Here is a 25,824-nt window from a genome sequence, read left to right as displayed (position 1 = left end):
TATGGACATGGAGGTGGCGATGTTGGCTTAGAGAAGGAAGAGGTGTCACAAGATGTTATGTTGTTGCTTGGGCCGGGACGTCGGCCGACGAGCTCGTCCACCAGATTGAGCAGTCGAGTCGGCTCGACCGATCGCCCGGAATTCAGATCGTCGCCCTGGATAAGTCCGGAGTCGACGGGTCCTTTGTTTTGGACCGTGAAGCGTCAATATTTCCACCACGTGGTACAGGGTTATTTGCCAAATCTTCAAAATACCGAGAGACCACGTGGCGATCTACCGAGTCTTCACACCCTCGACTGAACTCGTACGGAGACGAGCCGCTTCGCGCGCTCGATCCATGTGCGATTCCGAGCGGTTTAATCGCCAAGAACCGTCGGTCCCGATGTCCCCTTACCGCGGCACTTTTATGTCCCCTTACCACGGCCTTGCTAATTTTCCCAGCACGCGACACGCTCAGTCAATGAAAGAATTGACACGAACGAGCTGAAAACATTGAACAAATGGGGGGTTTATTTATAATGCAATGGGGGAATGAGGGGAGCACTTCAGGCAGAGCTATACCGAATATAAGAAATACAAGTTTATACAGCAAAGGCACGAAAACAATTCACTACTTACCAGACGGGCCCACGGACACACACACACACACACACACACACACACACACACACACACAAACACACACACACACATACACTCACATACACACTCACATACACACACTCACATACACACATACACATACACACACACACACGCGCACACACACACGCGCACACACACACGCACACACAATAAGTGGTGGCTAATGCCTTTATTTATACCCCCAGCTCGGAGGGAAGGTGAGCTGGAGGTAAGGGTCTATATTGGACCTTTCCGGCTGACTCGGTCGGCGCCCGTCCCGGCCACCAAAACATCGACTCCGTTCGGCGGATGGTCCCTCTCGAGTTCGACCCTCTGGAGGAGGAGGAAGAAGAAGACGTTAAAGACGGCCACGACTAGCTCAGACCTCTCAGAACACGATGACGACGACAGGGACTTCTTCCACGATGACAGAAGCGCTTCTCGACCTCCAAGGCCACGATGACGACGACGACAGGGGCTCTCGCTGTATGGCTCCGATTCACTCACTCCTTTTTATGCGCTCCCCCTCCCCTTCCCGGCGCGGGGAAAATCCCGGGGCAGGAGTTGATCAACCGTCAACAATTTTTTTGTTTGGTTGACGTTTAGATGGAATTCATGTTGTACTTGCGCAAGCTCTCGTCATCCTGGTCCAACTCCTGGAGCTCCTGATGGATATCTATGCTGGAGGCTTGTGCAGGGCTGGATTTAGACATGTGGTGGCCCCTGGGAAACCTTCAGTTGTGGTGGCCCCTGGGCAACCTTCAGTCGTGGAGGCGCACCCTACCTTTGAATACTAAAAAGGTGACAAGACATATTTACAGTCAGCCATAAAGTATATTTTTCAATAACAAAGAATCGGAATAAAAATGTACATCTTTAAACATCATGATCAATCTATATACGTACATGTAAAATCTAACGAGTTTCGGGGGTCGTTCGAGCATGTAGTTCCTATGTTTCAAGTCTAAAGAATCTGAATAAGCCAGCACATTATCAATCTATAAGATTATAAGAATCTGCGAAGTTCCTATGTTTCAAACATAAAGAATTTAAATAAGCAAGCAGGCACATCTTTAAACATCATGATCACACTATAAGAATCGACGAAGTTGGAAGTTCCCATATTTCAACTATAAAGAATCTGAATAGTGTTGTGAATAAGCAAGCAGGTCAATCATGATCAATCATAGAATCTACAATCTCGTACAGTACCTAATACCTACATTTACAGACCACTGATGAGACCACCAGGCACTTTACGAGACTTGACCCTTGCAAAGTCTTGGATCAATTTGTCGAAGTCAATCTCTCTGAGAATGTCACATTCAATGCTCATCAAGGCCAGGTGACTGAGCCTATCATGACACATTGTAGGACGTAGTCTGTTGTTCCTCTTCTTCTTCTTTTGGCTGCTCCCGCTAGTGGTCGCCACAGCGGATCATCCTTCTCCATTTCGCTCTGTCCTCCGCATCTTCCGTTGTCACTCCGACCACCCGTATATCTGCCCTCACCACATCCATAAACCTCCTCTTTGGACTTCCTCTTCTCCTCCTACCTGGTTCCTAACTCCATCCTCAGCATCCTTCTCCCGATATACCCCGCTTCCCTTCACCCAGTGATGAAGCCACGATCTCCTTCCGATATTGATCGTTCCACTGGTAGTACTCAATGACAGTTTCAACACGTTCACCTATTCACCTAACGAGAGATTGTAAGCCATCATGATTCCCACACACAAAGGCGTTGTGCCTTTGATCTTACGCGTGCCTGGACGAGTGAGTGGCAAGTCATGACCACCAGCATTCACTCCATTTGGTTTCTCAAACGAAAGACATAAAGCCGCACAAGCATCACGCTGCCACTCTGCATCGAATAAGTGGAATCGAAATGGTCAAACTCTCTTCTCCTCAGGCTCAGTGTTTCCTTGTGGCTTCTCATCCCGCAAAGAAGATTTACCTTTGTCAGTTCCAGTCTTCGTGGAGTTCGAAGGCTTTCACTCTGAAACACAGGCATGGAGCTTCATCTTGGCTCGAACCCCTCACAGATTCCTCGCACATCCGCCTCCTTGTCCAACCTTAATGCACGTACAGTTTTACGCCTCAGCTCCCTGAACAGCTCAGCTATTCAGCCTGGCCTTGCGACTCTGATCAATGGTATCCAGTGTCCCTTGAGAGACAAATTTATTCTTCACCCTTCGGTGAGTTCCAAGACATCTTCCAGCAACATCAAGGACGGTGGTCTTGAAGGCACTCCGCCACTCTTCAGGATCCCCCAAAGCACCCAGATCCCCCAAATCCCCACTCAGCATGTTCGCAAACTCCTCAGCTACCCTGTCATCCTTGAGCTTGCCAACATCCTGCCGAGGCTGGTATGGTACCATTCTCCTGGATTTAAGCTGAAACTTCAGAGTTGCGACAACATGCCTGTGGTCCATATTGAAGAACTGAGCACTCTGGTCGACCATGCAGTTCTGGATCATCCTCCAGTGACCATCAACAAGCACACGGTCAATCTCCTTTGCCCCATCACCAGTGTTGCAATACCAACACCAGCGATGAAACCATTAACCAGCCACCATGAACCAAACAATAACGCCTTGACGAGGTGTACATGCATCGCACACAGTGTACATGATGATGTCGTGATGCTCACCTGCATGTGACAAAAAGCAAAAACTTAATGATCATGCCACTGAATGATTATGGTTGTGGAGTTGAGAAACTATAAATGTAGATATATATGAACAGAGCAAGGTACGTACCGTCGTCGCCGTGCCTCCTCGACAAGGACGACAGCACGTTGTTGGCCAAGGGTGGTGTATACGTCAGACATTGGAGCGTTGCATTCAAAAAGCAAGTGTTGCCACCATTCTTGAGACCCTCACCAATGCATCCAATTCTTTGCCACTCCAAGGACAGCTCAAGTGGTGGGTGAAGATCCAGGGTAGGAACATGTTTCCCATTCGAATCGTCATCTGCAGGAAGCAAAACTCAAATATGGTGTCATATATATTTGGCATCAACATCATGACATCACGATATGAGTTCAACAATACACCGGTGTAGATCCAGAAGGTCAAAAGGAAAACAACAATTTCCCTTCATTTGGAGCATCTTCAAATCATTCCTCATCATGCACTTCACAGCAACATTAAAATCAAGGATGAAGAACTTGTCCTTCCTGGAAATGACTCGGAACGGTCCCCGGTAAGGAGGTTGCTCTGACAGTGTCGTCACGTACACATGGGTACGAGATGAGAGATCTTTGGGCAGATGCGTGGAACTCTGCTGAGCTCTGGAAGGGATGTAATGCAACTCATTCATTGTCCTTCGCAGTCAGAGAGTTGGTGTATTTTCGTATGATGTAACATCATTTTCACTGTCAATTAACATTCCCACAGGAAGTTTTATTCCTGATTCCCTGAACACTTCAAGTCATAAAAATCCATCCAATCAAAACTCAAATTTTGAAATGATAGATCAACGTGTGATGTCCACTCAGAATTGGCCAGACTTGCAGAAGTGTATCTTTGCATCGGAATGCCCAATGTTCTGATCTTGTATAAACGCAAGAGCAGAGACAATCTGATACATGATCGGCCAAGAGAATTGTTCAGAAAGCGCTTCATTTTGAGAGAGGAAATCAGTGTTTCTCCTTCAACGTCCTCCATTGTTTTGGCTGTCCAAGTCATTCCATACTTGGAAACGGAACATTTGCACATCATTTGGATGAGAAGCCTTGAGCAACAATATTCTTTCATTTGAGAGCATGTCCCAATCATTCCTCATCACGCACTTCACAGCAACATTTACAATGCAATGATGTGTTGCAGATGAAGTGCACCATGGGGGTCAACTGGACAGGCTCACGACGGAGGCCCCAGTGGCCTCCATTCCGTGCGGATGAGGTGTCTGACCGGGATGAAGCATCCCCCATTTCGCATCGTTGGTATGAGCCTGCCCCAATCTCAAACGATCTCTCCAAGTCAGCAGGTTCAACTTTGATATCTCTAAACGAAATGAAGTTTCCATGATAAAGTCCACTAACATGCAACACACACTCTGGGAGCTTGACTCTCTTTGCTGGCACAGAAGTGTCAACAGACTTCTTTTGCTTACTCATGATTTCTGACGGTTTTCTGTCGCCAATAACCTGAAAGCAAAATGACATCGATTAGTTGTCACAAAGCAAAGTGCGTTTCATCTAAATTTAATGAGATATCTAAGAATCGAATGGCTGATATGGGATAAGCTGGTTTCCACCAGCAAGAACATACAACATGCTTGGGAATACATGGAGCGTTCAATGTAGGCATGGGCCTGGCAGTGAATGAACAACCAAAGGCCAAAGTTTGACATGACAGCAGAGCGTCAACACCAGATGTGCAATAATTGCATCAGTTTCATAACAAGAGATCCAAGATGGACGCTCAAAATTTAAATTCAGAGAGCAACCAATTCTCAAAATGTCAGAAAAATATCAAATGAAGTATTCTAAAATTCTCGTATATGAAACCTACAACTCTTGTACAAATATATTATACAGTTTGGTGAATAAAATGCTTCCAATAAACCGAGAAAAAACACTTACTTTACGGAGAGCTGCGACCCAAGCACCGACGACCGGGCTCGCATTTTGGAAGGAACGAATCAATTTGTTTCACTTGATGTACGTTTGAAAACATTGAAAATATTGCAAAAACAACAGCATGGCAATATTATGCAGAAACAAAGCTGCACCCACATCCCAGACAATGTTTGTTGATCACTGTTTGGAGAATGAATCACCAAATCAATCATCATCAAACACAAGTGTGCGAGGCACTGATATACTTATTTCCTTCGTACAAATGCCGATATTGTGCATAATTGTTCATTTTTTTAAGAAAATGCCTGATTATGTCGTTAATAAATTGTACAATCCTCGAAATGATGCTCCGAAACGTTTTATCGTGTGAAAACTGCATTGAAAAGTGGGGTCACACACGTTTTTATGGTGTATAGTTCAAAAGTTATAAATTTGTCACCGGAACGGAACTAAATCCAAGATCGCCGCCATAAAAACCCCATGGGACAATATTTCGAAATGGGAACATCTTAAATTTTGTTTCTGACACCTTTGTGCATTTAGAAAATAGGTGGCATTAAATATTCCAGGGGGTGCATGGGAAGGCCATCTGGATACTAGATTAAACTGGAAGAGGATGTCCATCGACACAGTTGGGCACCAGATATGGATGGCCATTGGCTTCCAAAGATCTCTGAAGGGTGAGTCACACTGTCATATCAATGACATTCACACATCCACATACAATGACTGAAACCTCTCCAAATCCTGGTCTTTAACTGATATCCTTCTCCGACTGCATGATCATCATGTTTTGTGTAGATTCATTTTTCCTTTATGTCTCCGTGCATGACGTTCTTGCTGTGGATGTAGCTGAACGCAGAAGCCGCCTGGAAAGAAAGGACTGACTTCATGGGTGGTTACACAAATTGGAGTTTCCAAAAAATCTTATATATTTAAAATATCCTGTTTTTAAACCACACGATAAACATCACAAATAACGAATCCCATCAACATCGGCTCAGCTCACCTGACGAATAATGGGTCGCACCTGTTCCTCAGTCATGAGTGCACCTTTATTATTGAGATAATGAAGCAGATCACATGTGCAGACAATCAAACAGATACCATGAGTGAGTGAAACCTTTCAGTGAAATATACACATTCGCCAACAATCATGTGTCGCACTCGTTATTTTGGAGGATCAACGATGAGAGAGAAGAGTTTGTTGAGTGAAAAAGAGTGAAGAGTGGTTTGGGGGAATGGGTTGGATGGTCACACTCTCCATGCTAAAATCGACAAAACAAAGACATGATTTATTTTTCAACATTGTAGCTTCTCAAAGGCCATACAAGCTGTTACAAGTAACCTCCACTTTCATGGCTCCTGATGCTTGTCTCCCTGGCTCCGTGATGAAGCAAACCACTTTCCTATAAATGGGGAACTTCATTATTTTCTTGATGGGAAAAATGATTACCCTCGTCAGTTCAAAAAATCTTCTTCTCTGAAGTGGCTGAACAGATTTAACATACTTTACACGTATTACCGTCTCTCCAAGAGGAACAAAACGTTCACACATATGACAGCATCTGTCACATGGTTTGGCAGCGATATTGGATTTACCCTGAAACCTATAAAAATCTTCTTCTCCAGAACAGCTGGACAAATCGCGGGGAAACTTCACACAAATGTTCCCCAAGCCATGTTTTTAGAGTTTGTTAAGGAATAGATCAGTCACATGGTTTGGCAGCCATATTGGATTGAAGGAAAATACTAAATAATGTTTCCTCTGGAACCGCTTAATCAATCGATGTGAAACTTCACATTTATGATCTGGTAGTGATAGAGAATAAATAGTGATCTCTCCAAGAGAGCGACGTCATGAGAAACCACAAACGCCAATTGCAACCCTCAACTCGGGCCGGATCCTCACGCCCAAAGTGGGTTTACCGTACCAGTGAATTAAACGTGGCAGATGGGGAATCGTGCCTGCAACAATGCGGCAGTTAATTTGGATGTGCGAACCAATGCTGCATGCTGCCTTACGTGGGCTACCATGACCAATATTGCCTTCTGGGAATGCTATTCGGACCAACGCAATGCAGGATAAATCGGGACGCATTCAACACTTCAATAATTTATTCCACAGCAAGCAAGGGAATGTAAAGAGCAGAAAATGATGGGAGGAATGATTAAAGGAATGCAGAGGACAAATGCAAAGTAAAGCAAATGGTTGGGGGGGATTGTTACCTCAGAAAATGGTGAGGGAAATCATACATGAAATTACAAGAGGTTGAACACATATAAAACACATGAAAAGCACATTATACACACATATACATTTTCCCTTGCCCTCTACCGATCATACCCGACCCCAGAGTACTTATAAACAATCACTTAACACAGAACTACAATACTGGATCAAGGAGGAAGACACAGAGAGATTGGCTGGAGGGTGAAAGAGAATGCAGAGGTTGTTAAAAAAAAGTTTGAGGCACTTTCTCGAGCCGACACTCCCGCTGAAATTGTTCCTTTTGGAGCTATCTTGTCCAAACTCGCACCTCGTGTCTACTCTTGCAACTGAGCCCCGTTAGTCTGCGGTGCCGAGTCGGAACCTGTCCGGCCAGCGTGATGTTCTGCGGCTTCAGGACAACTCGTTCCATGTAAATATTGGCAGGCTTTGAGGTTTGGAAGGCAGCGCTGGAAAATACGGCACTGGGGCGATGTGAGTAAAATCAGGTGGAAATGAGGAAGACGTGAGATAGGAGAGAAAGTGGGGTGGGTGAGGTTTGAAAATCTGCTCTGGTGGAACAAAACGAAAAGTGGAAAATGTCTCTGGGAACAGGCTCTCAAAAATCTGATCTGTCTCAGGCGTTTGTCAAAGTGAGAGATTTTGCCAACGATCAGGGTTTATACCCCGCTCCTCCCCTCAGTGGCTGTTTTCCATTGGCCGTGCAATGCTGCATTAATGTCTCACGAAGGGGAGGGTGCATGAAGGCGTCGAAACAATCTCTACCTGAACGACTTCTGTCTCAACTTACGCCGGGCATCGCCATTATTCTGCTACGTGTCAGCAAATGAGTGAATGGGTTTGTGAGCAGGTGAGCAATGAACGTGACTGGTGAGTGATGGAAGAGAATGGTATTCAATGGAAGAGACAGAAAGATAGAGATATAGAGGTGGATAGGAAGAGGGAAAAGGAACAGACACTTATGCTGTCGACACATGGACAATGCATATTGATCACATTGATAAGATTTCGCTTACTCCAAACAGAATAATCAATAAATTACTAAGATCTATGTGTGAGTGTGCTTCCTTTCCCTCGGGGGGTGCACGAAGTCCAACCCCAGGCCACAACCGTCACACGACCCCCACCTCTCCAGTCATCCTCTTCTTAGGCTGTTCAAACCTCCTCCATTCCTCTTTTTCTCCCGCTCTTTCTTCCCCCTTATTTTACACAACTCCCCCTACTCTCACCCTGTTTTTGTTGACATTCGCATTCCTATGCTGGAAAAAAAGAGAAAAACGAATGTGTTGCGTAACTACGGCTAGCCATTCTACCTTAAACATCACTTATACTTCACATTCGGATTCTGTACATTTGTAGAGAAAACGTTGAGTTGACCAGGTGGGCACTCTTCCGCTCATTTGAAGTCGAGTTATTTTTAGTGGCTCCCCACTGTCTGACATCAACACCTGCCCGGAATGTTGATGGCACTCTTCCATCTCAAGGGTTCAAATACTTACACTGGGACCACATGGTCACTCAACACGTGGTGAGTCCTTTGACCCATGTGGCCCACATTTGAAGAAAAAGCACGGTGATCTTCTCTTCACCGTCAATGGCAACAAATTGGAGGAAGCACGTGGCCACTTTGTCCACGTGGCCCACTTCCATGAAAAAGAACGATGGTCTTCTCTTTGCGGTGAATAGCAACGCATTGGTGGATGGGACCACGTGGCTGCAGAATGTGGGAGTTTTCTTGGTCCACGTGGCCCACTTCCATGAACAAAAAGCTTGGGTCGTCTTGCAGCAATGGTGAGTCTTCGACGTCCTTGTTTTGGCCTTTTTATTGCAGAAGGCCCGGAAACTGTGAACTTGGCTCTCAATGTATGGTGTCACAACATTACAAAAGCATTGTGATGTATTTACCAACTTTACCTACTTTTTCCTTTTCATAACATTCACTTGGCTCTCTGCTCCATCACATTATACACGTCAATCATCACTCTCCAAATATTTCCAGTGTAAGTGCAGTGGCACCATCTCATTGCAGAAGAATGAGTTTCTTTGTTTGATTGTTTGTTCCGAAAACGTTTCGAAACTCCTGGGCCAATCACCTGTATCACATTGTTTTCATCCACAAAAGGTCAACGTCACAATTAAAACGTTCACTTCCAAATCAAATTGATGTAAAAACATTCTTTGGGGAATGGAGTTTCGTACGTCGGGTGGAACGTGCTTTGGGGAATGGAGTTTCGTACATCGATACAAAATTATAAAATAAAACTATTGTTTACATTCTTATGGGTTTCGAGGAAGCACTCAGAGGAGGAGATGATGATTCTCAGTTGACAAACGTCGAGTGTCGTGTAAAATGTGCTTCACATGAAGGAGACAATGTAAAGCACACGTGGTCGTATCGAAGGGGACATGAAGTTTCCTGTCTGCGTCTGTAAACATTCACTTGTACATTTTATAAAGTGTCGGCCATTGTTTGCTCATACACTGAATACCACGAAACGAACAATCACTCTGGAATCATTTAAAGTTTATTACCTGGTTTCACATTACCTGGTCAAGACTGTGCTCTTCACTGGAACTTTCGTCATCTCTCCGTTTCCGTTTATCATTCTGCCATTTCCCAGCCATTTCAAAATCCAGAGAAATCCTTCGAACGACGCCTTGTCCGATGATCTCTTGAGATGGCTGTGATGTTATTGAAACGACGTGCCACTCTCCTTCGTTCTCTCTCTCGATACGTTTTCTTTGTCTTCTCATTTGTCGTTTCGAGAAAATCATTGAGGGAGAAAGATGTCCATGTTGAACACTTGTGTTAAGATCAAACTTTAAAATATGAATTACCTGATTGTTCTTTGATTTTGAAGAACCTCCTGAGGGAGGGAACCCACTGTCATGCCAGAGCTGCACCAAAGCCTTCAGCATACAAGTTCCCCCTGTGCCATCTGAGAGTTGACATGGGGTGTCACTGTTGTTGCAGACTATATTGAGAGGATGCTCAGATCATGAGTTGTTCTGTGGGCAGCTGACTACTTCCTCATATGTTGCATTTTTTTTTCTCTTTGCATTCCTTCTGATCCAAACACAACGCCGAATCACCTCTGCTTGAGTTGGCAAATGATTGGGAGAAAAGTGATGAAGAGGATATCCCAGTAACCACAGCCTTCTTCTGTCTGACCTCAGTGTCCTACTTGGAGCGGTTGTAGTAGAACTGAGTGTGCTGACTGTGCTCTCACTGCTCCGGCCGAGCCCGTCTTTTCTTCTTCGTTTGCGACTCATGATCGCTGAGGACCTCTTTCTTTGTTATCTCTCTGCAAATGAAACAATTGTTTAAGAACATTACTGCGATACATAATAACCAAGATATATCGTCAGATATGAGCGACATAAATATACCTTACACAATTGAATAAAACTAAATAATTGTACATTGTAAAATTACAAAAGCCTTTATGTGTAATTTAAATTCTAACACAGGGTTTATAAACAAATTTTTGACAGGTATTCATGATATTTATTCGCAAAAGTCACAGAAGACAGTTAGTTTTTGAAATAAGGACACAATAAGGCCGAAATACAATTTCAGAGGGAGGTCGTCTTTGTATTTTATTAAAAGCAAAGAATCAAATTCCACATCTTTGGGAAATACTGAGTTTTAGATGAAAAAAATTTACAGAATGTCTCAAAATATCATTTCTCAAAAATTGGAACTGAGTGTCAAGGAAACAAAATTGTGACATATTGTTGGGACTGTCTATTGGTGCATGTTGTGTGTGATGTGCTCGGTGCATCCCGACCCGACTAAACGCACTGGACGTACGTGTAGGCCGCGGCGTGTCTCCACCTTTGTGGCCATGGTCGCACCGGCATTTGTCGTGTGGGTCTCGGGCTTGTTCACACCACTAGAACCGATCGGGGTCAACTGCACCCTCGTTCCATGGAGGTCCAGCGGGCAAGAACAGGAACAGGGTCGACAGAGCTCCACTCTTCCCCCAGGATCACTCACCTGTACCGTCGGCTTAGATCTGCTGCTCCTGCAAACCGCGGTCAATGTGGGGCCAAGGTGTGGACAGAGGGGACAGGAGAGAGTTCGGAAGAGGCGGAGGTGTGCTGTCTCACAGATGTGGTTGAGACACCCTTGCGGCAGCGAGCGTGGTCGACGTTAATATTACATCACATGGCATACAATGTAAACGGTGGTGTTCGCCATGGGCCACAGTTTGGAATTGTAAATAAGTCGGCATGATCATGGCCACGTCGTTGGTGTGTGTTGTGTGTGATGCGTGTTCTAAATATCTACCCATTGAGACTCTCAGAGATTACCTGTAGGCCAGGGTGTGTCCCTACCATTCGCAGCCATGGTCGTATTGGCGTGTCATGTGGGTCGCGGCCTTGCACATAGAACCGGCAGGGATTTCCCAGTTCTGTCGTTTCACGGACGTGGGTTAGTACAGGGTCGACGTCGCCCTTTTTTCCACAGGATCATACACCTGCGCCATTGTTTGTGATCCGTGGCTCCTGCAAACTGCAGTTAGAGTGGACGGGTGGGGAAGGGGAGAGGGGAGGCCATGGGAGGGTGGAGGGATTTTTTTTTTTTTTTTTTTTTGTATACCTTGGTCGAGGCTCGGATGAGAGCTAACACACAACTCACAGCAAGGAGGCATGAGACAAGAGGGGTGGGAGTGGAAGGGACAAAACATTGGGGAACAGACACAGGTGAACTGTGGAAGGGAGAGGGAAGGGGAAGGGACGGGAAAAATGGCGAGGAGAAGATGGACATTACAGGGACTTTCAGGAAGGAAAGCAGGAGAATTGAAGGAAGTGGGCTTGGGTGGATTGTCGGGGGTAGAAAAGATCGAGGATTTGGATGGGGGAAGATAAGAGGTGGTGGTGAACAGCTGTTTTGAAAGCCTGGAGGGAAGAATGGGAAAGAATAGAGTGAGGAAGTTTATTCCAAAGGCGGGAAAAAAGAGGAATGAAAGAGTGAAGATGAGCAGTGATTCGTGATTTTGGTAGTTTTACCAGAAGGGGGTTGTTGGCGGACCTTGAGCGCCCTGTGGAAATGTGGTTGGGACAAATCGCAGAGAGAGCAGGGGGGCAAGGCTGGAGAGGAGTCGGTAGAAGACAGAAAGACCACCGACCAACCTGCGGTGATTGAGTGAGAGGCCCAAAGACTCAGCTTCATTGCGGGAGATGCCAATGATCTTAAAAGCCCTGGTTTCGACAGCGTGAAGTCGAGAAAGGTGGGAGGCAGGAGCACCAGCCCAGAGGGGAGAGCAGTACTCCATCAGGCTACGGACAAAAGCTTTGTAAGTAGTCAGGAGCTCAAGAGGGCCGAGGAAGGACTTAGCACGACGGAGGATTCCCAGTCGGCGACTGGCTTTTGAGGCAAGGTTGGAAATGTGACTTTCCCAGGAAAGGTCATGGCAGATAGTGAGACCCAGAAGCTTGAAAGAAAAGACTTCTTCCAGAGGATTGTTGAGAAAGTGGATGGGGGGTTTTGTAAACGGTCCTTTCGAAGAGACATAGTGAGAGTGTGAGATTTGTGTGGATTGAAAGACATGTTCCACGTGTTGGACCAGTTTGTGATTTTATCCAGATCTGCAGTGAGCGAAGAAGCTGCTGCTTGCCGGTCAGAGGGATGACAGATGGTACGGCAGAGGGTGGAGTCATCGGCAAAGAGAAATAGAGGATTTTCCAGAGAGTCCGAGAGATCATTGATGAAAACCAGAAAAAGAACAGGGCCCAGAACGCTACCTTGAGGAACTCCAGCCTGCACAGGAAGAGGGGATGAAAGAACTCCATTTAGGGCCACACGTTGACTGCGACAGGAGAGGAAGTCTGCGAGCCATGAGTGGAGATGGCCTTGAATACCATGGGAAGAGAGTTTGGTGAGTCGGGCAGGGTGCCAGACTGTGTCAAAAGCACGTGATATGTCCAGGGATACGGCTCGGATTTCCTGTCTGGCATTGAGGACCTCCATCCATTGATGGGAGAGCAGTAGCAGCATATCCAGGGTCGAGTGACCTGGTCTGAAACCAAATTGATGATTGGAAATCAAGCCATTGGAGAAGAGGAAGGATTTCATGTCTGAAGCAATGATGGATTCCATAACCTTGCTGATGATTGGGAGAAGGCTGATTGGTCTGTAGTTACAGGGATCTGTTTTTGCACCTTTTTTATGCAGGGCAGTGATGTTAGCAGATTTCCAAGCAGATGGCAGATGACCTTGGGAAAATGAGAGGGTGAATAGAACAGAGAGAGGGTGAGCAAGAGCAGAAGAGCAGGCTTTGAGGACACGTGGGCTGATGCCGTCTGGACCGGTTGCAGAATCTGACTCGAGGTTTGAAAGCAAGCTCTCCACCTTGTCAGGAGAAAAGGATACAGAGTCCAGGGACAGTTGGGTGCGACTGGGTAAAGTGGGTAGAGATAGTGATGGGTTTGGGACACAAGATTTAGCTGCAAACACCGAGTTTAGACATTCAGCTTTATCACGTGTGGAATCAGCAGTGCGGCCATTTGAGGTAAGGGAGGGGATGGAGGCGGAACAAACACCAGAAACAGATTTGATTAAACGCCACCAGGATTTTGAGGAGGGAGAGAGCTTTGAGAGTTCAGACTTGAGATGAGAAAGATGTTGTTTTCTGGCTCTCCTGAGGGTAGATACACACTTGTTCCGAGCTTTGTGGAAAGAACTGAGATTGCCCTCAGTTGGGTTTGCTTTCCATGAGGCAAAGGCAAGTTGTTTCAGGACAACTGCCTCACCACAAGCTTCAGTAAACCAAGGGCGGGAGGAAGGGTAAGACAACTGAACACGAGAGGGGATAAATCTGTGCATGAGGGAGAGCAAGTTTCTTTGAAAGAATTCCCAGGATGAGTTGATGTTTGAGAAAGTAGTGATAGGAGACCAGTCTGTAAGTTTGATGGCTGCTCGGAGACCCTGCCAGTCGGCTTGAGTGAAATGCCAGACTCGACGGCGGTGAGGTGGTTCTCTGATGACAGCCAGAGAGATGTCCACTTTAACAAGGACGTGGTCAGAAGAACCGATTGGAGCGAAGGAAGAGCAGCAGATATTGTCAGGGAAATTTGTCAAAATCAGATCCAGAAGAGATGGAGTACCATTGGTTGAGATCCGCGTCGGGAAGTTGACCGATTGAGTCAGTCCCAATGAGTCACAGAAAGCTTTTGCTGATGTCCCATGGCAGGTGAGAGAGGTACCCACACCTAGCCAACTGGCGTGATGACAATTGAAGTCGCCACATAAGAGGAAGAGAGAGTTTGGATGAGAAGATAGAAGATGGTCCATGTTTTCGGAGAGTGAGGTGTAGATGGAGTCATCACTGTTCGGTGGACGGTACAGTACACATATAAACATGAGGTGGGAGTGGAGGGGAAGCCGAAGCCAGAGGTATTCCTGGGGGTGTGGGGAGTGAGAGCAGTGCAGGGAGAGTGAGGAATAGAGTCTTTGATGAAGAGAGCAACACCTCCACCAGGACGAGGCTCAGGTCTGTCATACCGTAAGAGGGAGTAACCAGGGAGAGATACTTGAGAGTCAGACACGTCATGGGAGAGGAAAGTTTCTGTTTGGCAGATAATGTCTGGTTTGTCAGTGGCAACCTGCATGGAAAGATCTGAAAGGTTTGAGCGAAGGCCCCGGATATTTGAGGTCCACACTTTTAATGAAGAGGTAGGGGAGGAGGCTTTGGGTGCAGGAGGTGGAGGGGGCGGGGGAGGGTAGGACGAGGGATGAGGGGGGGAGGTAAGGAGGGTTGCTGAAGGAGTGTGGGGTATTGCAGAATAGCGAGGGGAGGGGGCCGAATGAGGAGGAGAGAAGGCTCTGTGGTGCTGGGGGAGAGGGGGGACAAGAGACAAGGAAGATGGTAGTTGAGGATTTGAGGAGGTGGAGTGAAGAGATGGAGGTGAGAGGGCAGTGGAGGGAGGCAGGTTGGTGGATGAGAGGGGGGCAACTTAGAGAAGGAAGAGTGAGGGGGATGAAAGGTGGGAGAAAGGTGAGGGGGGAATTTTTGAAAGAGGTGAGAGGGAGGGTTGGAGGGAAAAGAGTGGGATGGTTGCTTTGAGAGTGAGAGTGAGGGGTGAGGGGGTGAGTTGGCACTGAAGTTGGAAAAAAGAATGGTTGATGGAAAGCGAGCATCCATGGCAAACTGTGGTTTTTAAAAGTTTTAGGTCAGAGATGCGATTTAACACAATTCTTGATGGATGCAATGAAGGCGAATTCAGAGCATGGAGAGAAGAAGCGTTGTAATAGTTGGATTTTTTAGGCAAGGAATGAAGGAGAGGTCGAAATGAGAGCAGTCTGTTAAAATAGCAGAAGAGAAGTGCATTGTGAAACAGTAAAGAGTACCACATGTGTGAGAGAGGAAGATGAAGCATTATAAGATCGTTTTTGTTGTTAATATTAATGTATGAGAGAGTTCAACAGATTAGGTCATGGAAGTGTAAAAAAAAAGAAATCGAGGAAGACGAGGAGGAAGTTAAGAGGAAGAAGAAGTCGCAGAATCGGGAGAAGGTGAGCGTGTTGTTGTTGTTGTTGTTGGGTATATATATATATATATATATATATTTTTTGAGATAAGAAAGAGATTAGTTGGGAGAATGGGGGATGTTTGGAAAGTGGGGAGGATGAAAATTGAAGGTAATGGGGAGGATAGAAATTGAAGGTAATGCGGAGAAAAAACAAACAAACAAACAAAAAAAACGATCGAACACCGAGTGGAACCGGTAGGCCTCAAACCTAGGACTAGGCCTCAAACACCAAGTAAGAACGTCGACATAAATACTCACAAAATAGCACGATTTTTGAAACAAAACCGAACTAGGAACACACATTAACATGTAGGTGAGAAAATTAAACAGTTAAAACGGGACAAATAACAACCGGAACTTAACTTTGAGAATGTCAGCAGGGAGCCCCGAAGGAGACCTCTTGCCGCTCAAAACCGGAGGGTGGGTTTTCATCGGCAGGGTGGGTTCCACGAGAGGCAAACGGATGTTATTATTGACCCCAAGCATCAATACTGTTGTGCCAATCATGCTCTTTGGTGGATCAAAGTGTCATCAGGCTGCATCTCTATCTATATCTACACCTGCATGTACTCATCCCGTGGAAGGGGTGAAGGGATGCCCTCTCATGATGTGGTGCTTCATAAGTTACTTCTTTAAAAAAAAAAAAATTAATTACAAAACTAAGGGAGGGGGATAGTGAGGGAGAGAGAGGTAAAGGCCGATGGGGTATAGCAAGTTAATACAGTGACACTAGCAATTGGTAACACGAAGCAGGTTTGCAAAAATGTATTTTTTTAATTTTTTTGTGAAATGAAAACTGGGCGGGGGCAGGGAGATAAAGGAAGTTGAAGAGAAAGTGTGAGTCGATGGGCCGGCAGTGGGCAGGCTGAGGAGAACAGTAGCATAAGCAATGGCATCATGGAGCAATTTAAATAAGGGGGAGGGATTGGGAGTCCGGTATCTGGTGGAGGGAGGTCAGCAGCATAGACGTGTGAGTGACCCAAGTGTGAGGGCAAGTCATCAAGTCGGGCCGTCGGGGTCTTCTCCAGTGAATGCACATAGCATATCCAGGGACATCAGCAAAGTCGCTCTGGAGATTTGAATGGCCGCTCGTTGAATATTGTTCACTCCTCAGCTTTCTAAAATAAGGGAGTTATGTGGAAACCATTTTTCTCGAGCTCCGACGGGGAAACCTTGTATGTCTCATTGTGTGATCTCCAGATGTTCCTCTAAAAGTCTTCACAAGAGCTTATATTTTTGTACTTTTCTTTTCACAATAGCTCCGAATGCCAGTTCCAAGGATTGAGAGTCTTTCAAATATAATTGAAACATCAAAGATCTTAGCTGGGTATCCTTGTGTAGTGCAAACTAGATCTGGTCTGTGGCTTTCCACTTTCTCTCTGGTGATTAATTTTTCCCTTTCACAGTTCCAGCCACTCTTGTCGGCCAGTCCAGTAAACATCTCACAGAGAACATGGAGAAGTGTTTCTAACTCCACTCAGCACAGCCTATAGGTTCCGTCGGCCTCAGGACTTACCCTGGTCAACGCGGCTCTGACTGGGTCGGTGTTGGAACGCAATTGGAGTGCTGCTGGCGTGTGCCGAAATCGGTCCAGCCTTAAATTGTACAGCCAGGTGTGAGAGACCGGATCATTGCGGAATGCAGCCGCACCGAGACCGTAAACTTGCTGGGAATACCAGCGTTTTCTAATCGTGTTGCGCCAACCGGTGTTCGAAACATTCCCGGAGGCGTCCACCTTCAGGCCTAATCTGGTGAAGCGGGATTTTAGGGAAGGGCCAGTGGAAGACCCTATAGAAATGGCGCGGGTCACACTATCGAGAGAATGGATCAAGGCCCAATCTTTGGTCGCTCTAATCCGTGGGACAGCGAGGGCGAGACTTATCAATCTAATTCCTCTGTCCCGTGTTTTTGTCTACAGAAAACCGTCCGGAGTCTGTGTTGGCATGTGGATCGCTCGTTTAACCGCCATCCTGATTGTTCGGGTAATTTCGTGAAGCTGATTTTTGGGGGTGTCACTGTGTCGTTATTGGTGGAGGAGCCTTGGGACGACATGGTTTTTGATTAAAGCAGCGCGTGTCGTCGCTCTGACAGGAGCAGCTCTGATATTGTTCAGCCAATTGTTTCGGGTCGAGGCCAAGTCTTTCAGGCAGAAAATTGATGCCGGGCTAATCATGGTGCCGAGGTAACTGACGTGTTGTTCTGGGGCCAGCGAGGCAATCTCTTCCCCTTGGAGGGAGGCGCCGGTGGAGTCCATTTGTCACAGTTGTACATCGAGCTGCGGTCACGACCGTGTTGTCTGTAGAACCCTTTGGTTTGGGCTAAATTGAGGTCTCGTCAGGTGTTGTCGCAAAACTGTTTGACGATGTCCAATTTAACTTGCATACCCTGCCAGCACCCACTGACTAGTGTCAGGTCATCGGCGAAGGCTAAACAAGCCAACCACTCCAGACAAGTCCTCTCCCCCAGTCGACCTGTTGAGGCCCTAATGTTACTTGGAAAAATTCTGGTGAACAAACGGGAATGCAGCTCTTCTTAACAATAATTCATGGAAATAAAATTCCATCAAAGAATGCACCTTCAGGATGTAAATATAAGAGCAACACAACAAGGTATAACCTGCTCGTGGCCACGACAAGCTGTTCGCAACCACGCACACTGACACGGATGAAGAAGATTTCGGAAATGAGGATTGGGCAAGGGCAGGGTGAACAAGTGAGCAGGGCACTGTTGAGAAGGCAGGTTCGGAGCTGCAGGGCACGAACAAACCTGTGGGCCCATTGAGAATGAGCTCTCTCCCTGTGCGATCACAGACGTTACGAACAATCTCCATCTTCCAAGCCAACAACCGCTCTTATCTTCAAGGTGGAGGGGGGTTTGGTAGTGGGTAGTGGTTTCCGGAACCTCCTCCTCGGCTTAACTAAAATCTAAACAGACAGCGTTTCCACCCCTGAATTTATGAATTACTTGACACAAACAAATCCAGTGCCAAGGCGTTCTTTATAATAACTGATACCAAACAATCGGCTCCCCCCCCCCCGCCAAACCTCATAAACATATCGCTGCATCCAAAAATCTGGAAATGTAATCTGCAATTCACATGAAGTAATCGTACATTCCTGTTGGTGGAGGGGAGTGAGGGTGAGGAGTGAATGTTATCCCACCTGGTTATCTCTTGTTATGGAGCCTTCGTTTTTCAGGAAATTCAGTCAACGAGGAATCTTGAAATGATTTTCAAGACATGGATCATGCACCATGTACTCTGGCTTCATCAACAAAATGTTGGGATCGTCAAGGTAGAACTCTTTTGCAGTCTTGTGGAGCTGTAAAGTGTGGAAGAGGTACAATTAAAATTATTCACTTTTAAGTTATTCTGCTACATAATTATTTTAACGTCAGGACCACAATTCATCGAGGATCATTCAGGTCTTCAATCAGTTTCTTGTTTCCCCTGGTTCCTCTGGAGAAAGCAAATCCGGCGTGCCTCCTCTGGAAAAGGCAAATCCGGGTGTGCCTCCCCTGGAGAAGGAAAATCCAGGTGTGCCTCCTCTGGATAAGGAAAATCCAGGTGTGCCTCCTCTGGAGAAGTCAAATCCAGGTGTGCCTTCTCCAGAGGGAACTCAGAGGCCTCAAAAGAAAACTCTTCCTGTTCTGCAAAGTTCTCATCTTCACTTGTCAGCTCAGGTGCGTGAAGCGAGGGCTCTCTCTCCTCCTCCAGACTCTTCCTCACCGAACCCTTCAATACAAAAGGCAACAATACACATTGGTTTCATCATAAAATGCTCTCACTGCAAAGTCAATTACATGAACAAAAAATAATAATAATAAAATAGCAAAATATGATACATGAGACATTGTTCACCAGTGTTTTATAATAACTTCATAAAATGTGACGCAATGTCTTATCGTACCTTCTTTTCGGAGAATGGAGCGCAATTTTCTTCAAAAATATTTCAACTTTATCATATTCAGTGTTGTCATTTTATCGATTCCTCGAACATCTTGTAATGCCTTGTGTGGTTTGTCAGACAGTTAAAACACTTTTTGTATTTTGTCAACGTCTCTGTCCCCGTCCTCCTCCTCCTCCATATCCACGTTTTCCTCCTTTTTATGGGTGTGTGACTTTGCTTCTTTCGAGTGCTCTCAATTTATCCTCCATCATGCTTACTCGAACATCCTTCATCAATTTTCGATATTCCACATCTCCTTTCGAAGCAAACAAAAAACATTCAAAATGACAAATCAATTACAGAATTAAACACAACTGAAAAAGATGTAAAACAAGAAAAAATATAAACAACATGAAAATAAATAAATAATCCAGATTTTCATTAAAATATCAACATCTTACTCTTTTGTCATGTACGTTCACAACGTGCTTGTCAATCCTTTTAAGTTGCCATTTACAGCTCCACACTGGGCAATTAACAGCAATGACATATCTGGTAACAGAAAAAAACAAAAAAAATTATCAGAAAATTTTCACAAAAAACATTTATCTGAATGATGAAATCAAACGATGATGAAACCGAGCTGTAATTACAAAAAAATATCTTTTTGATGGAAATTTATTTGATGACATGGCAGTTTTACTCTCACATGACGTCAAACCATGCACCCCACGTTGGAGCTGCACGAGGTGATTCGTAACACTCCCACATTTATTGCAAATCTTTGGATGTTTTGTCTCAGGATAAGGAGGGGTTAAACAAACAATTGAAACCAATACTTCGTTGAAAACATAACCAATTACACACACACACACACACACACACACACACACACACACACACACACACACACACACACACACACACACACACACACACACACACACACACACACACAAAAAAAAGTCAGGACCACAAGTAAACACTGAGATGCGAAGGACAGTACTCCCAAGTATTGGCCTTTTAGATTTTCATGCTTTTGAATGTTTTGCGGAATGAAGGGTTTTATGGTGGCCGAAGTGCAAATGCTGCCACCAATCTCGTCATAAAAAGTAACCCGACTGCAGGAGGACGTCCGCAGACACAGTTGGGCACTAGATATGGATGGCTGTCAGCTCACAATGAGCTCCTTTGACCTTTGTTCTCACGCAAGGATCTGTGGATCATTGTTAATGTATCATTGTCATTCTTCAACAAGATCTTTTCCCTCTCTGCATCCTGAAATGTGATTGGTCGCACCAGCTGCCACAATATTGTTCTGTTCTCCTGACGTTCTGCAACCGCTTTTCATTCCCTTTCAAAAATGCCTTCCAGAAGCGGGGCATCTATATGCGATACACAGAGGGTTTGCTTCGAGCCCAAGACCCAGCAATACACTGCCTGCCAGCAAGGCCCGGGTTCACACGAAGAAGCCTTTGAACCGCAGCGAACTCAGTTCTCCGAGCACGCTTCTTTATCACCTGATGACACCCTCTCCCGGCACGGGGCATGTCGGGCTTACGTATCGGCACAGTCCCATGTGCTTGGCCATCCACTCGTTCCTCTATCACGTTGTCTCTTCGGGTTCCCTTCGTCTTACAACCTGCGGGACCCCCGACTGGGCGGGCATTGTCTCTCGTGCTGGATACCATCAACTTTGAAAACGTTCTCAAGCTCGGCTTGGAGGTCCTCAGGACTTACCAAATACAAGTGACCGATGAGATGAACTAACCGGTGCTCGCTCCAAGCTCTTGCCCCTTTCGATAGCCCTTTAACATATCCTACAATGTCCTTCTTCCACCTGTCACCACCAGACTCTTCACCAAAGTCAGCCGGGCCAGCTTCCACACAGGGTGGGGGAGCCTGGACCCCGTCACCTGTGCAGGAGAGGCCGTTTCGTCCCTCGGTGTTTGTCTCGTCTCATCTCCGGTAACTTTGTTTCTTCTCGGGGGCACCCACAACGTAGGGAAGAGGCCATCCAGCGTGGTATTTCCCTGGGCTCGCTCTGTCAGCTTGGAATCGACAAGAGCTTTGTAAACGGCCTGCCTCCCTTTCCCCTAAATGGCTTCCAATGACCGTCCAGGTATGAACTGAAATAACACTTGATTGATGAATTTAACTCTATTGTGTATCAGTTGAGCCTCACGGACAGCCATGGCATACACCTCCTCCTCGTTCCAACGTGCCTTCACCCGAACAGATCGGTTAGACACATGGAACATGAAGCAGTGCGCCTTATGCCTGTGCCAAGACCAGTCTGACTCCGAAAGGAACTTCCACAATCCTCAGACACTCACAAGCACCCTTGAGCCACCTGTGGCTCTGGTGTCGTACTCTCAGGGACAGCCGCAGCAGCGGTGTCCTCATCTCCACGGACCATGCTTTCAGCAAGCGCTGCAGAGAGTGTCAACGACGGAGAAGGGAGAGTGCACCCCGGCCCCGCGGAAAGCCCGACCTCGACTTGACACACACCCCTGACAACCCTATTTAATCAAATGACAGCACGTTGTACTTTCAAACATCCTGCTCTTTTCACTCCATCATTTTCCCGGGGTCATCTTCCCTCTTCTTGGAAGTCAGCTGGCATCATCTTCATCAACCATCTTTAATGAACAATGTTGAGGGGCCACTCACCTGCGATGGACCCACGTGGGTCTGCGGTCACTTCGACATCGATAAATAAATGAAAAATTTAAAATGAAACGTTTCATTCACATCACAGCAGGAAGCCCGGGAGGTACGCATGCTCGCTCTCAGCACTCTGTTCGTCCTTCGGGTTCGAAGATGACCATGACTTCATTTTCAGTAGGAGGATTGGTGACTGTGGGTCCGGAAGTGACTGGTGAGGCCAATCCTGGCCCGGAAGGCACGCCCACACGTAGGACACAAGTAGATGGGTTCTGCAGTGGAAGTGGAGGTAGCCCGGGCCTTGCGCGCGGTGCGTTTCTTCTGGGCCTCTACAGTGCGTCTGTTCTCTGCTGCACGGGCTCCTGTGGTGAGCTTGCTACGCCAGGTTGGACGGTCCAGAGCAAGAGATTCCCAAGTGCTGAGGTTGTTGTCCAAGTCTTTGACGGACACTTTGAGGCAGTCCTTAAACCGCTTCTTCTGTCCCCCGACTGAGCGCTTGCCCTGACACAGTTCTCCACACAGAAGCTGTTTTGGCAGTCGACTGTCGGGCATTCTGACGACATGGCCTGCCCATCTGGGTTGGGCTTTCCGTCGAAGGGTGTGGACGCTGGGGATTCCGGCCCGTTCCAAGACCTCTGTGTCAGGAATTTTGTCCTGCCACCTGATGAGAAGGAGTCTGCATAGGCAGCTGTGGTGAAAGTGGTTGAGCTGTTTCGCCTGTCTGCTGTAGACAGTCCAGGTCTCGCTGGCATAGAGAAGAGTGGTGAGTTCCACTGCACGATAGTCCTTCAGCTTGGTGGTAAGGGTGAGTCCTCTCTGCTCCCAAACATTCTCACGGAGCCGCCCAAAGGCCTTCGCAATCCTATTGTTGACCTCAGCGTCAATGTTCACCACTCGCGAGAGTGCACTGCCCAGATAGGTAAAGCTGTCGACAGCCTGTGGATTCTGCCCCTTCACCGTGATGTGTGGTTCCTGGTCGGGCTTTCCAGGTGCGGGTTGGTACATAACCAGTATTTTTGGTGCGAATGGAGAGACCAAAGTTGTCACAGGCCTGTGAGAAGCAGTCCATTTCATCCTGCATCTTCTGCTCTGTGCAGGCGTTGAGGGCGCAGTCATCAGCAAACAAGAGATCTCTTGTTTCTCTTGTCATATATCTCTTGCCATATCCGAGCCTCCACCGGGTCTTTTGAGCAGCAGATGGCGAGGAAACTGCCCTTTTCGGGCGCGGCGGCGCCCATGCCGCCGACAAGTCCCATCGACCCTCAATACTGCCGCTGAATGTCGAGGGCCTTACAACAAGCAAGATCAATGTCACCGAGCAGCTTGCCCATAAGAACCGGGCCCTCGTCATCCTCCTCCAAGAGACCCACTGCATCTCTGCAGAGAAGCTAGTCTTTCTTCACTGTGCACTAGCTGGGTCTGCTAAAAGCAGGAAGCACGGCCAAGCCACGTTTGTCCACGAGAGCCTGAGCTGGACTCTCGTCGGTCAATCTGTGGCTGATGCCGAGATTGAGTGGGTGTGCGTGGACGTTGCAAACCATAACATCATCAACGTCTACAAGCCCCCACCCTCGCGGATATCCCCTTCGTCGTTGCCCACGTTCTCCTTCCACAGTCTCTACGCTGGCGATTTTAATTGCCAGCATGTTGACTGGGGGATATAACATCACGAGCAACGATGGAGAGTGTCTTGCTGCCTGGGCAGCAAACAACAAGCTTGCTCTCCTTTACAATCCGAAGGGCGCAGCCAGTTTCCTCTCCGGACGCTGGGGAACGGGAACGAACCCCGATCTGGCCTTCGCGAGTGCCGACCCTGACAGCCCACAACCTGACAGACGTGTGCTTGAGAAGTTCCCGCGGTCCCAACATCGACCCTCGCTTATCACTGCTCCGAAGCTCGTGGCACCTGTCCCGAGCGCACCGGTGAAGCGATGGAACTTCAGAAAGGCCGACTGGAATCGCGACAGCCTCCTAACAAACAAATCCGTCATGGGTCTACCACCACCCGATACCATCAATATGGACGAGGCTTACAAGGACTTCTGCAACGCCATAACATCTGCGGTGAAGAAAGCAATCCCACGCAGCCGCCGAAACAACTATGCGCCGTGCTGGGATTCTGAGTGCGAGACCCTCTACCGCTCCTTCCTTTGTGCCCCACCGGGCACCCCTTCCAATGTAGCCACCACCAATTTACTCGCGCGGCTCTACCAAAGGAAGCTTGAGCGGTGGACCGAAGCCGTCAACACCATCGACTTCTCGCACTCCAGCCGCAAAGCATGGAGTATCATTAACAACCTCACTGGTCGGTCAGCACCCTCAGGTCAGGTCAGGTATGGGAGCATTTCCCAGAACAGCGCGTCGAGGGGAACGTGCTCCCCTCGCCAGTACCCGTTTCTGCTGAAGCCATTGCGACCCAGCTGGTGAAGAACGGGGTGTCCGAAGCGTGGGACTGCAAGTCATCTCGACTTGTGGCCAAAGAGGTGTCTGACCTCTGGAGGGTGGAAACACCAGAAGGCGAAAGTATCTCCGATGACTTCACCCCGGATGAGCTCGCCACCGCCCTCCAACTACTGAAGCCACACAAGTCTCCGGCCCCGATCACATCTGTCCGGAACTTATACTCCATGCTGGCTCTGCATTGAAGTCCTGGTGACGCGAATTCCTCTCTTCCTGCTTGCGCAACCTCAAAATCTGGAGAAGAGCCCGAGTAGTCGCGATCCCCAAGCCTCATAAGATACCAGGAGACCCGAAGAGTTATCGCCTGATATCTCTCCTTTGTTTCCCCTTCAAAATCCTCGAGCGTCTTATCTTCGCCCGCGTCAAACCAATTATAGATCCGCTTCTCCCTCGGGAGCAAGCTGGTTTTCGGCGCGGGAAATTTTCCGTAGATCAGGTCACTCTTATGACCCAAGACATCGAGGACTGCTTTGAGGCTAAAAAGAAGGCCGGTGCTGTGTTCCTTGATGTCACACCCGCCTATGATACTGTGTGGCACCGCGGCCTCACCTGCAAGCTGCGCCGCCTGCTCCGAGACAGGCACATGGTCCGTATGATCATGGAGCTTGTCTACAATTGAAGCTTCACCCTCACCACCGGTAGCGGACAGCGAAGCAGGTTACGACGCCTTTAGAATGGCGTCCCACAGGGATCGGTCCTGGCCACCCTCCTCTTCAATATCGACACCCACGACCTGCCGAACACGGTCTCTACAAAGTATGCTGATGCGGACGACCTGGCGATCGTCCACCGGGCAAGGAAGTGGGAAGCACTAGAGGGGACTCTGAGCCA

General features: G+C 47.3%; 1 protein-coding gene across 3 annotated transcripts in view; it reads left to right on the top strand.

Annotated features, from left to right (window-relative positions):
- The window catches only part of LOC147007774 (uncharacterized), a 241,636-nt gene extending 217,895 nt beyond the window's left edge, over positions 1-23,741 (top strand). For 2 of the 3 annotated variants that reach the window (XR_015053896.1, XR_015053894.1), the window contains exon 5: positions 831-11,959. The gene's annotated coding sequence lies outside the window, so the exon portion shown is untranslated. Of the gene's footprint in view, positions 1-830; positions 11,960-19,176 lie in introns of those variants that run through there. The other variant, XR_015053897.1, reaches the window with a different exon arrangement.
- The last annotated feature ends 2,083 nt before the right edge of the window (positions 23,742-25,824 follow it).

This window comes from Eptatretus burgeri, chromosome 25 (genome assembly GCF_056783735.1).
Source record: "Eptatretus burgeri isolate ZD-2024b chromosome 25, Ebu_testis_v1, whole genome shotgun sequence".
NCBI lineage: Eukaryota > Metazoa > Chordata > Myxini > Myxiniformes > Myxinidae > Eptatretus > Eptatretus burgeri.
This window is presented reverse-complemented; position numbering and strand designations above follow the sequence as displayed.